A 13,496-nucleotide genomic window follows, 5' to 3' on the forward strand; every position below is an offset into this window, starting at 1 on the left:
CCCTAATTCTGCGCCGACAAGTAGTGGAGCAATATCAGAAAGGAGTTCGACAGTGTAAAATTGCAAAGAGTTTGAACATACCATCATCTACAGTGCATAATATCATCAAAAGATTCAGAGAATCTGGAAGAATCTCTGTGCGTAAGGGTCAAGGCCGGAAAACCATACTGGGTGCCCGTGATCTTCGGGCCCTTAGACGGCACTACATCACATACAGGCATGCTTCTGTATTGGAAATCACAAAATGGGCTCAGGAATATTTCCAGAGAACATTATCTGTGAACACAATTCACCGTGCCATCCGCCGTTGCCAGCTAAAACTCTATAGTTCAAAGAAGAAGCCGTATCTAAACACGATCCAGAAGCGCAGACGTCTTCTCTGGGCCAAGGCTCATTTAAAATGGACTGTGGCAAAGTGGAAAACTGTTTTGTGGTCAGACGAATCAAAATTTGAAGTTCTTTATGGAAATCAGGGACGCCGTGTCATTCGGACTAAAAAGGAGAAGGACGACCCAAGTTGTTCTCAGCGCTCAGTTCAGAAGCCTGCATCTCTGATGGTATGGGGTTGCATTAGTGCGTGTGGCATGGGCAGCTTACACATCTGGAAAGACACCATCAATGCTGAAAGGTATATCCAGGTTCTAGAGCAACATATGCTCCCATCCAGACGACGTCTCTTTCAGGGAAGACCTTGCATTTTCCAACATGACAATGCCAAACCACATACTGCATCAATTACAGCATCATGGCTGCGTAGAAGAAGGGTCCGGGTACTGAACTGGCCAGCCTGCAGTCCAGATCTTTCACCCATAGAAAACATTTGGCGCATCATAAAACGGAAGATACGACAAAAAAGACCTAAGACAGTTGAGCAACTAGAATCCTACATTAGACAAGAATGGGTTAACATTCCTATCCCTAAACTTGAGCAACTTGTCTCCTCAGTCCCCAGACGTTTACAGACTGTTGTAAAGAGAAAAGGGGATGTCTCACAGTGGTAAACATGGCCTTGTCCCAACTTTTTTAAGATGTGTTGTTGTCATGAAATTTAAAAATCACCTAATTTTTCTCTTTAAATGATACATTTTCTCAGTTTAAACATTTGATATGTCATCTATGTTCTATTCTGAATAAAATACGGAATTTTGAAACTTCCACATCATTGCATTCCATTTTTATTTACAATTTGTACTTTGTCCCAACTTTTTTGGAATCGGGGTTGTGCATGTTTTTATTCCATCAAAAAAGTGGCCCGCATGTATAATAATTAAATAATACTGGCTGGTGTTGAGTGGTCTTTCAGATATATTCCATTCAACTACCATAATATTGAACGAGTCAAAGACGAGTAGCTGAATGGAATATATCTGATAGACCACGAAAAAAAGCCAGCCAATATTATTCTTGTTATACATACACACACACACACTTCATATCAGCATTCTTAAAGGCCAATGCTAACTTGCCCACGATTCGGTGCTGGCAGTCCCGTTACCTTCCAGCTGGGGTAGCAGTAGCGCTAGCTTACCCACGACTTGGTACTGTTAGTGCGGCAGTCCAGTTACCTTCCAGCCGGCGTAGGTATTAGCGAAGGCCAATGCTAGCACAGTCAAGCCGAACGTTATTATTATAATAATAATAATAATAATAATAATAATAATATGATGATGATGATGATGATCATTATTTTCCGTGTAATTTACTTAGCTACTTTTAAAAATCAATATTGACAGCTACACACAACGGAGCGACCTGGCAGCCAAAATTCTCAAAATCTCCTGCTTTTAATGACGCAAACCTCGTGCCCATGTTTGTTTACAAATTGTCATAGTTACTTGCTAGCACGGACATTTTATAGCTCTGGCTTGTCTCTTTTCCAGCTTTTTGATGTCTGTTGGTATGTTTTTCTCTTGTAAATATGCATGAAGAATATATAATGAAGTTTTGGTAGCGTTTCAAGTGTTCAGCACATCAGTTTTTTTTTTTTATTTAGTGCTTAATCCTAGCAGTAGCACTGGATTAGTCTTGTCTTCTCTCTTTCCGGGCTGACAAAGAAACGTTTCTGCGCATGCACAGCAGAAAAGTTGTGTCACTGGATATTCGCATGAGCTCTGACATGTGATGTTGTCCTGACATCATGCAATATTGTAACAATATTGCACTCTCATTCTCCATTGGGGAAAGTGGCATAATGCACAGAGGATAAGCAATATGATAATACTGCATGCTATCAATAAACCCACTAAAAAGGAATAGAATACATACATGTTATTTACCAACTGGAAGTCCGCATCATGAAATACCGTGACCAAAGTCTTGAAAGTACTGAGCGAGGCCCTCTGGGCCGAGGTCAGTATTCAAGGCCGAGGTCACAGTATTTCACCATACGGACCGACCTTAAGCTGGTAAATAATATTTATTTTTTTCTTTACCAATTTCTAACAGAAAACGAGAGCACCCAAAAGGGAAAACTGAGCCGAGCCACCATTTTGAATCCTCATTCACAGCTGTAAAGAGCAATTCCAGCGTTATGGACGTGACACTTGAACTCAAAATGGCAACAAATGACCCAGTGCATGTTTTATTGTCTCCCAGTATTTAAACAGGTGTTGTATATTTTAAGGCTGTACCATACTGGAGAAGTGATAGAACAAGAACAATTCCCATAGTACATCTAGGGCATGCCAGAAAATGCCAATAAAAGATGCGTTATGGATGTGACAGAAAAAGTATCACTTTTCTTGGGTGACTGTACATTTTTATCAAACTCTGTGAAATTGTAAACCTAATGTCGAAATGGAGATATCCATTTGATAGAGGGGTCCAAGGTGAATATTAAAAAAATCTTTGTTTAAAATATTTTGTATTTCATGCAGAGTTTCGGAAGGAAAAGTCAGCGTTATGGATGTGACGAAATTCCGTTACGGGTGTGACGCGTCTGAAATAGACATGGCGTATGTTTAGAAAATCAGCAATTTAACCACCATAACCCTTTGAAAAACTCTAAATATCAGCTAAAACTATCAAAGTTCTTAAATAATATTTAGGATGGCTATTGTTTTGCTGTTTTGTGGATTTTAGCATACATTTCTGTGGCTTGTGGCAATAATATAGAATTGTACATGATCAAAGTTGATTTTAGCTTGGGGTTTACATTATAAGAAAGAAAGACTGACAGTGACATATTAGGTTGGTTACAAATTGGTTCAACTTATTCACATCTGTAAAATACAGGCCTAGGTGATATCTCTGGGAGTGGTTTTGATGTATTATATGTTGCTTTATTTTTGCATGGTGAGGTTGACATTTACATGGAATTGCCCTAATGCAAATTGCTTCCTCCTCGGTATACAAGTGCACTTCCATGGCAGAAAAAAAAAACCCTACATTTTGCCACCTATGTAGTCCCCTATTTATACAAATAGGAGTCATTCAGGATTCAGCCACGTTTTTGCTCGGCGTTAGCAAGTTACAGGTTTTTAGCTTTCTCCTGAAACGTTTTCTTTTATTTCTTCTTCCTCAGGGTAGTACAACTCGCTTTTACTGGGAAGACTGTCGTTATCGCTATCCATGCTATAAAATTAATGCTATTCTCCTGAGAAATGCTGGCAAAAATTAAGATTTTTGATAATCTCATAAAAAAAGATAAATGTTGACAAAAAAATGCTACTATGTTTGTTGTTGTGAATGAGCGAGTCGCCAGAGGTCCGTAACTGAGGTCCGTATCATAGGATATAGACCCACTCGCCAGCCAATCAGAGTGCAGGATCTGATGGAAACCGGACCATGAAAAAAAATAATTATTATTTACCAGCTGCGAGGTCCACATCGTGAAATACCGTGACTGAGGTCTTGAAAATACTGACCGAGACCTCTAGGCCGAGGTCAGTATTTTCAAGGCCAAGGTATTTCATGATATGGACCAACCTTAAGCTGGTAAATAATATTTTTTTCTTTACCAAATTCTAACAGAACATGAGAGTGCCCGAAAGGGAAACCATATTTAGAACAAACCTGCTACAAGCTCATTTTCAGCTTTCTCCTGAAATGTTTTCTTTTATTTCATCTTCATCAGGGTAGTAAAACTCGCTTTCGCTGTGAACACTGTCATTATAGCTATCCGTGCTGTAAAATTAATGCCATTATACTGAGAAATGCGAAAATAAATGTTGACAAAAAATTGCTACGGTGTTCGTTTTGTACAAGCGAGTTGCCAAAGGTCCGTAACCGGGGTCTAGATCGTAGGATTCCAGACCGCTCACGAGCCAATCAGAGCATACGAGTTGATGGAAACCAGACCGCAAAAAAAAAAAGTTTTTATTCCATGGAAAAAGTGGCCTGTATGTATAATAATCCCCGATATTTCACTCTGATGATGTCACTCCCAGTGTTTTCTTGCTGACCAGATGCGTTATCAAAATGGCGAACTGGTTCAAAATTAAAATTCTTTTGATTAACTTGCTTTTTTTTTTGTGAATGCATCCATGTAATATAAAGAATATTACATGGCGGCATGAAGTTTATCTTCTCATGCTGAAAATATTTTCATTCGAAGATACAGTAAACTTCATATCTTTGTGCATGTAATATCCTGTGTGTGTTATTGTGAATGCACGCAGATGTTTGGGAGGAAAGACACCTTTCAAAGACATCTGAAGAAATCATTGTATGGAATAAGAACAATACTTGAAAGAACACAAAAACATTACAGATTTTACTTCTGAAACATGGATGGATTATTAATTATTGTATGAAACAACAAATAGGAATTAAATATCTATATACACTAAGATGAAGTAATGAACACTAACCAACCTCCACCATAAGTTTTATTAATAATGTTAAATAAAACCTGCAAACCTTCTGTATGGAAGTGCACCTTATATTAGATAGATTATTTTGTAGAATAAGTCAGATCACATAAATGTAAATATAAGAGAGACATTTAGGATTTCTCCCTCCTGTACACTCATTACTGTTCCATGTTTAGGACGCCATTTTGATATTATTAATCATGGGCTAATTTCATTAAAAATGGCGACGGTTCAGGACTTGCTAACAAAAGACCATTTCCTGTGAAAATTGTGTCACCTATTTATGAAACCTTATCTTAATAAATATAAAAATGGCATCGATAGAAGTCAGGAATCCCCGATGAAAGAACCTCAATTGTTTTAATTTCATTCAGGGTCTTAAAGAAAAGACAGAAGTTAGCATTAGCCGCTAGTTTGGGGGAATATAGTGACCATGTAGCTCAGGCAACATTAACACTATTGTGATTAGCTTGCTAGGCAATTAATGCAACACTTCAGCTCTTTACCTACTTTGTCTGACTTGAACACCGATATATCGTTTAAAAAATACATTCATTGGATGAAAAACATCCAACTTTCATTTAAAGTATCCGTATCATATTGTACTTTATTTATTTTACCTCAAAAAGGGACATGACGTGAGGCACGTTCTCAGTTTTACCTCCGCCTCAGCTGTGGTGATTTTACCCAGAAACCGACGCGCTGAATGCTGCGCTCAGGGTCCTGACCGAAAACTGTCAAATATTTGTACAAAATAAACAATTACCCACCAAACTCACTATCTTTAATGTTAAATATCATTATTAAATCGGAAAACATGTAAAGATGAAGCCAGGAGAGCCGCTGAAATGCCGAAGAAGGAACTAAACCCACGCCCCTTTTCGCGGTCCTTTCGAAATAAGTCAATGTTTACACATTTTTACCATAAATATTATATTTAATAATATGCTTATGAGCTGCTAAGTCATAATTATGAGACAGTAAGTCATGATTATGAGATAAGTCATTATTATGACAAGCCAAGTAATGACATTATGAGATGTCATTATTATGACAAGCCAAGTCATGATTACGAGATAAGTCATTATTATGAGAAGCCAGGTCATGATTATGAAATAGTAAGTCATAATTATGACAAGTCATTATTATGAGAAGCCAAGCCATGCTTATGAGCTGCTAAGTCATAATTATGAGATAGTAAGCCATGATTATGAGATAAGTCATTATTATGAGAAGCCAAGTCATGCTTATGAGCTGCTAAGTCATCATTATGAGACAGTAAGTCATGATTATGAGAAGGCAAGTCATAATTATGAGATAGTAAGCCATGATTATGAGATAGTAAGTCATTATTATGACAAGCCAAGTCATGATTATGAGAAGTCATTATTATGAGAAGGCAAGCCATGCTTATGAGCTGCTAAGTCATAATTATGAGACAGTAAGTCATGATTATGAGATAAGTCATTATTATGACAAGCCAAGTCATGATTATGAGATAAGTCATTATTATGAGAAGGCAAGCCATGATTATGGGATACTTAGTCATAATTATGAGATAGTAAGTCATGATTATGAGATGTCATTATTATGACAAGCCAAGTCATGATTATGAAATAAGTCATTATTATGAGAAGCCAAGTCATGATTATGAAATAGTAAGTCATAATTATGACAAGTCATGATTATGAGATAAGTCATTATTATGACAAGCCAAGTCATTATTATGAAATAATAAGTCATAATTATGACAAGTCATGATTATGAGATAAGTCATTATTATGAGAAGCCAAGCCATGCTTATGAGCTGCTAAGTCATAATTATGAGACAGTAAGTCATTATTATGAGAAGGCAAGTCATAATTATGAGATAGTAAGTCACGATTATGAGATAAGTCATTATTATGATAAGCCAAGTCATGATTATGAGATAAGTCATTATTATGAGAAGGCAAGCCATGATTATGAGATACTTAGTCATAATTATGAGATAGTAAGTCATGATTATGAGATAAGTCATTATTATGAGAAGCCAAGCCATGCTTATGAGCTGCTAAGTCATAATTATGAGACAGTAAGTCATGATTATGAGATAAGTCATTATTATGACAAGCCAAGTCATGATTATGAGATAAGTCATTATTATGAGAAGCCAAGTCATGATTATGAGATGCTAAGTCATAATTATGAGAAGCCAAGTCATGATTATGAGACACTTGGTCATAATTATGAAATAGTAAGTCATGATTATGAGATAAGTCATTATTATGACAAGCCAATCATGATTATACATCATTATTATGAGAAGCCAAGTCATAATTATAAGATAAGTCATTATTATGAGAAGCCAAGTCATGATTTTGAGATAGTAAGTCATGACTGAGATGCCAAGACATAATTATGAGATAGTAAGTCACAATTATGAGATACTTAATCATAATTATGAGACAGTAAGTCATTATTATGAGAAGGCAAGCCATGATTATGAGATGCTAAGTCATAATTATGAGAAGCCAAGTCATGATTATGAGACACTTAGTCATAATTATGAGACAGTAAGTCATGATTATGAGATAAGTCATTATTATGACAAGCCAATCATGATTATAAGTCATTATTATGAGAAGCCAAGTCATAATTATGAGATAAGTCATTATTATGAGAAGCCAAGTCATGATTTTGAGATAGTAAGTCATGACTGAGATACCAAGACATAATTATGAGATAGTAAGTCACAATTATGAGATACTTAGTCATAATTATGACACAGTAAGTCATTATTATGAGAAGGCAAGCCATGATTATGAGATGCTAAGTCATAATTATGAGAAGCCAAGTCATGATTATGAGACACTTAGTCATAATTATGAGATAGTAAGTCATGATTATGAGATAAGTCATTATTATGAGAAGCCAAGTCATGATTATGAGATAGTAAGTCATGACTGAGATACCAAGACATAATTAAAGCCACTAGCGGCCTTGACGGGCCCTCGCACGTGTGGTTCCGCAACCCAGGACTTTCCGCCACCCAACAAAACAGTCACATGTCATATATTGATCAAATGTTCAAAGGTGATGTGCATGTTGCAAATGTCATGACTGCTTGATGGATGAGAGATAGACAGACAAAGACTGTAAGTGTGTGTGTGTGTGTTTCTGTGGTGTGAAAATGTACATTCATATATGTACAAAACTATACATGTGTCTCCTCCTTATCTCTGTCTCACGCTGTAATCTTAAGTCATCTTAGCTTTCCTGTGTCTGCAGTGTGTGTGTGTGTGTGTGTGTGTGTGTGTGTGTGTGTGTGTGTGTGTGTGTGTACATGCAGAGTTTTCATATGTCTGCAACAAAATGCACAATGATAGCAGATCACTAATCTATAGATTTAGGCACTGCCTAAAAGCGGAGCTCCCATCTGTTTCTGGGTTGTAGAATTTTCTTATATCCTCACCAGTCTCTTTTGTTTTATTTCTTTACTGGCTAGCACTGGCCACTAGGTGGTGTGTATGACTGGTAATTACTAACACTGGCCACTAGGCGGTGTGTCTCATCTCATTATCTCTAGCCGCTTTATCCTTCTACAGGGTCACAGGCAAGTTGGAGCCTATCCCAGCTGACTATGGGCGAAAGGCGGGGTACACCCTGGACAAGTCGCCAGGTCATCACAGGGCTGACACATAGACACAGACAACCATTCACACCTACGGTCAATTTAGAGTCACCAGTTAGCCTAACCTGCATGTCTTTGGGGGAAACCGGAGCACCCGGAGGAAACCCACGTGGACATGGGGAGAACATGCAAATTCCACACAGAAAGGCCTTCGCCAGCCACGGGGCTCGAACCCAGACCTTCTTGCTAGGTGGTGTGTATGACTGATAATTACTAACACTGGCCACTAGGCGGTGTGTATGACTGGTAATTACTAACACTGACCACTAGGCAGTGTGTGTGAGACTGGTAATTACTAACACTGGCCACTAGGCGGTGTGTATGACTGGTAATTACTAACACTGGCCACTAGGCGGTGTGTATGACTCGTAATTACTAGCGCTGGCCACTAGGCGGTGTGTATGACTGGTAATTACTAGCACTGGCCACTAGGCGGTGTGTATGACTGGTAATTACTAGCACTGGCCACTAGGCAGTGTGTATGACTGGTAATTACTAACACTGGCCACTAGGCGGTGTGTATGACTGGCAATTACTAACACTGGCCACTAGGCAGTGTGTATGACTGATAATTACTAACACTGACCACTAGGCGGTGTGTCTCATCTCATCTCATCTCATTATCTCTAGCCGCTTTATCCTGTTCTACAGGGTCGCAGGCAAGCTGGAGCCTATCCCAGCTGACTACGGGCAAAAGGCGGGGTACACCCTGGACAAGTCGCCAGGTCATCACAGGGCTGACACATAGACATAGACAACCATTCACACTCACATTCACACCTATGGTCAATTTAGAGTCACCAGTTAACCTAACCTGCATGTCTTTGGACTGTGGGGGAAACCGGAGCACCCGGAGGAAACCCACGTGGACACGGGGAGAACATGCAAACTCCGCACAAAAAGGCCCTCGCCGGCCATGGGGCTCGAACCCGGACCTTCTTGCTGTGAGGCGACAGCGCTAACCACTTAGGCAGTGTGTATGACTGGTAATTACTAACACTGGCCAATAGGCAGTGTGTGAGAGACTGGTAATTACTAACACTGGCCACTAAGCGGTGTGTCTCATCTCATCTCATCTCATCTCATCTCATCTCATTATCTCATCTCATCTCATTATCTCTAGCCGCTTTATCCTGTTCTACAGGGTCGCAGGCAAGCTGGAGCCTATCCCAGCTGACTACGGGCAAAAGGCGGGGTACACCCTGGACAAGTCGCCAGGTCATCACAGGGCTGACACATAGACATAGACAACCATTCACACTCACATTCACACCTATGGTCAATTTAGAGTCACCAGTTAACCTAACCTGCATGTCTTTGGACTGTGGGGGAAACCGGAGCACCCGGAGGAAACCCACGCGGACACGGGGAGAACATGCAAACTCCGCACAGAAAGGCCCTCGCCGGCCACGGGGCTCGAACCCTGACCTTGTTGCTGTGAGGCGACAGCACTAACCACTTAGGCGGTGTGTATGACTGGTAATTACTAACACTGGCCACTAGGCAGTGTGTGTGAGACTGGTAATTACTAACACTGGCCACGAGGCGGTGTGTATGACTGGTAATTACTAGCACTGGCCACTAGGCGGTGTGTATGACTGGTAATTACTAGCACTGGCCACTAGGCGGTGTGTATGACTGGTAATTACTAGCACTGGCCACTAGGCGGTGTGTATGACTGGTAATTACTAACACTGGCCACTAGGCGGTGTGTATAACTGGTAATTACACTGACCACAAGGCAGTGTGTGTGAGACTGGTAATTACTAACACTGGCCACTAGGCGGTGTGTATGACTGGTAATTACTAACACTGGCCACTAGGCGGTGTGTATAACTGGTAATTACAATGACCACTCGGCAGTGTGTGAGAGACTGGTAATTACTAACACTGGCCACTAGGCGGTGTGTATGACTGGTAATTACTAGCACTGGCCACTAGGCGGTGTGTATGACTGGTAATTACTAGCACTGGCCACTAGGCGGTGTTTATGACTGGTAATTACTAGCACTGGCCACTAGGCGGTGTGTATGACTGGTAATTACTAACACTGGCCACTAGGCGGTGTGTATGCCTGGTAATTACTAACACTGGCCACTAGGCGGTGTGTATGACTGGTAATTACTAACACTGACCACTAGGCAGTGTGTGTGAGACTGGTAATTACTAACACTGGCCACTAGGCAGTGTGTATGACTGGTAATTACTAACACTGGCCACTAGGCAGTGTGTGTGAGACTGGTAATTACTAACACTGGCCACTAGGCGGTGTGTATGACTGGTAATTACTAGCACTGGCCACTAGGCGGTGTGTATGACTGGTAATTACTAGCACTGGCCACTAGGCGGTGTGTATGACTGGTAATTACTAACACTGGCCACTAGGCGGTGTGTATAACTGGTAATTACAATGACCACTCGGCAGTGTGTGAGAGACTGGTAATTACTAACACTGGCCACTAGGCGGTGTGTATGACTGGTAATTACTAGCACTGGCCACTAGGCGGTGTGTATGACTGGTAATTACTAGCACTGGCCACTAGGCGGTGTTTATGACTGGTAATTACTAGCACTGGCCACTAGGCGGTGTGTATGACTGGTAATTACTAACACTGGCCACTAGGCGGTGTGTATAACTGGTAATTACACTGACCACTAGACAGTGTGTGTGAGACTGGTAATTACTAACACTGGCCACTAGGTGGTATGTATGACTGGCAATTACTAACACTGGCCACTAGGCAGTGTGTATGACTGGTAATTACTAACACTGACCACTAGGCGGTGTGTCTCATCTCATCTCATCTCATCTCATCTCATCTCATCTCATCTCATCTCATCTCATCTCATCTCATTATCTCTAGCCGCTTTATCCTGTTCTACAGGGTCGCAGGCAAGCTGGAGTCTATCCTAGCTGACTACGGGTGAAAGGCGGGGTACACCCTGGACAAGTCGCCAGGTCATCACAGGGCTGACACATAGACATAGACAACCATTCACACTCACATTCACACCTATGGTCAATTTGGAGTCACCAGTTAACCTAACCTGCATGTCTTTGGACTGTGGGGGAAACCGGAGCACCCGGAGGAAACCCACGCGGACACGGGGAGAACATGCAAACTCCGCACAGAAAGGCCCTCGCCGGCCACGGGGCTCTAACCCGGACCTTCTTGCTGTGAGGCGACAGCGCTAACCACTTAGGCAGTGTGTATGACTGGTAATTACTAACACTGGCCACTAGGCAGTGTGTGTGAGACTGGTAATTACTAACACTGGCCACTAGGTGGTGTGTATGACTGGTAATTACTAGCACTGGCCACTAGGCGGTGTGTATGACTGGTAATTACTAGCACTGACCACTCGGCAGTGTGTGAGAGACTGGTAATTACTAACACTGGCCACTAGGCGGTGTGTATGACTGGTAATTACTAACACTGGCCACTAGGCAGTGTGTATGACTGGCAATTACTAATACTGGCCACTAGGCGGTGTGTATGACTGGTAATTACTAACACTGACCACTAGGCGGTGTGTATGACTGGTAATTATTAACACTGGCCACTAGGCAGTGTGTGTGAGACTGGTAATTACTAACACTGACCACTAGGCGGTGTGTATGACTGGTAATTACTAACACTGACCACTAGGCGAGTGTATGACTGGTGGTACACGTACACAGACAAACCACAAAAAATCGACTCGATGGGTTTACCATTTTTTCTTAGGTATGGTGCTCCGCTGGAGCTCTGCTATTATTGTGTATGCATGTGTGTGTGTGTGTGTTTGTGTCTGTTTGTCAGAGGGAGAGTGTGAGACTGTGCTCACAGATGTTGCATGTGCATGTGAGTGCATACTTGTGAGAGAGTGTGTGTGAGAGTGTGCTCATAGATGTAGCATGTGCATGTGAGTGCATACTTGTGACAGAGTGTATGTGTGTATGCATAAATATGCATATGACTGTGAGTGTGTGTATGAGTGTGCACAGCATTGTATATGTTATATCATCAGACTCATGATATCCAATATTTTGTCAAGTTTCAGATCAATCCATCAATGAATTCAACATTTTTCCCCATTTCCTGCTAGGCCAGATGGTGGCGCTGTGCTAGGCATCTGAATTACACATGTGAATATCATCACAATCATAATACACAATATTTTGTAAAGTGTCAGATCAATCAGTTAAGGAGTTGCCAATTTCTGGCACATTTCCTGCTTGGCCAGATGGTGGCGCTGTGCTAGGCATCTGAATTACACATGTGAATATCATCACAATCATAATACACAATGTTTTATAAAGTGTCAGATCAATCAGTTAAGGCATTGCCAATTTCTGGCACATTTCCTGCTTGGCCAGGTGGTGGCGCTATAACAGGCAGGCCCATTGGGCATCAGGTTATCATAATAATCATAATATCTATTGAAGTAAGAAGTGTCCGACCATACAGTCAATGCACTGTGGCTTTCTGACACGTTTCCTGTTTATGTGGGAAGATATTAAAATCATAAGGCCATTTCAACATATTACAAGATATCAAAAATCCCTTCACAATTTAATATCAGCGACATCTTGGCATCACGTATAACAAATTTCACATGAATCTCATGAACCGTCTAGGAGGAGCATGTTAAAATTCATCATGTGTCAAAACACACATATTCAAAACCCTATTCTTTCCTTGGCCAGTTGGTGGCGCTATACCAGACAGGCCCATAATGGCTAAAGAGTATCAGAATCAGAATCATATTGATAACAAGTTCAACATTCAGTAATATCTTGGCATATTATATGTTATAATATTTCAACATATTACAACATATCAAAAATCCCTTATCAATTCAACTTCAGCAATATCTTGGCATCATGTTTGCCAAGTTTGACATGAATTTGATGAACCGTCTAGGAGGAGTATGTTAAAAATGACCATGTGTAATTTCACTCCAAATGGCCTTATGACATCATCATTCCAAAGTTCTACCCATTCATTTCAATGGGAAATGGAAAA

This window comes from Neoarius graeffei, chromosome 3 (assembly GCF_027579695.1).
Source record: "Neoarius graeffei isolate fNeoGra1 chromosome 3, fNeoGra1.pri, whole genome shotgun sequence".
Taxonomy (NCBI): domain Eukaryota; kingdom Metazoa; phylum Chordata; class Actinopteri; order Siluriformes; family Ariidae; genus Neoarius; species Neoarius graeffei.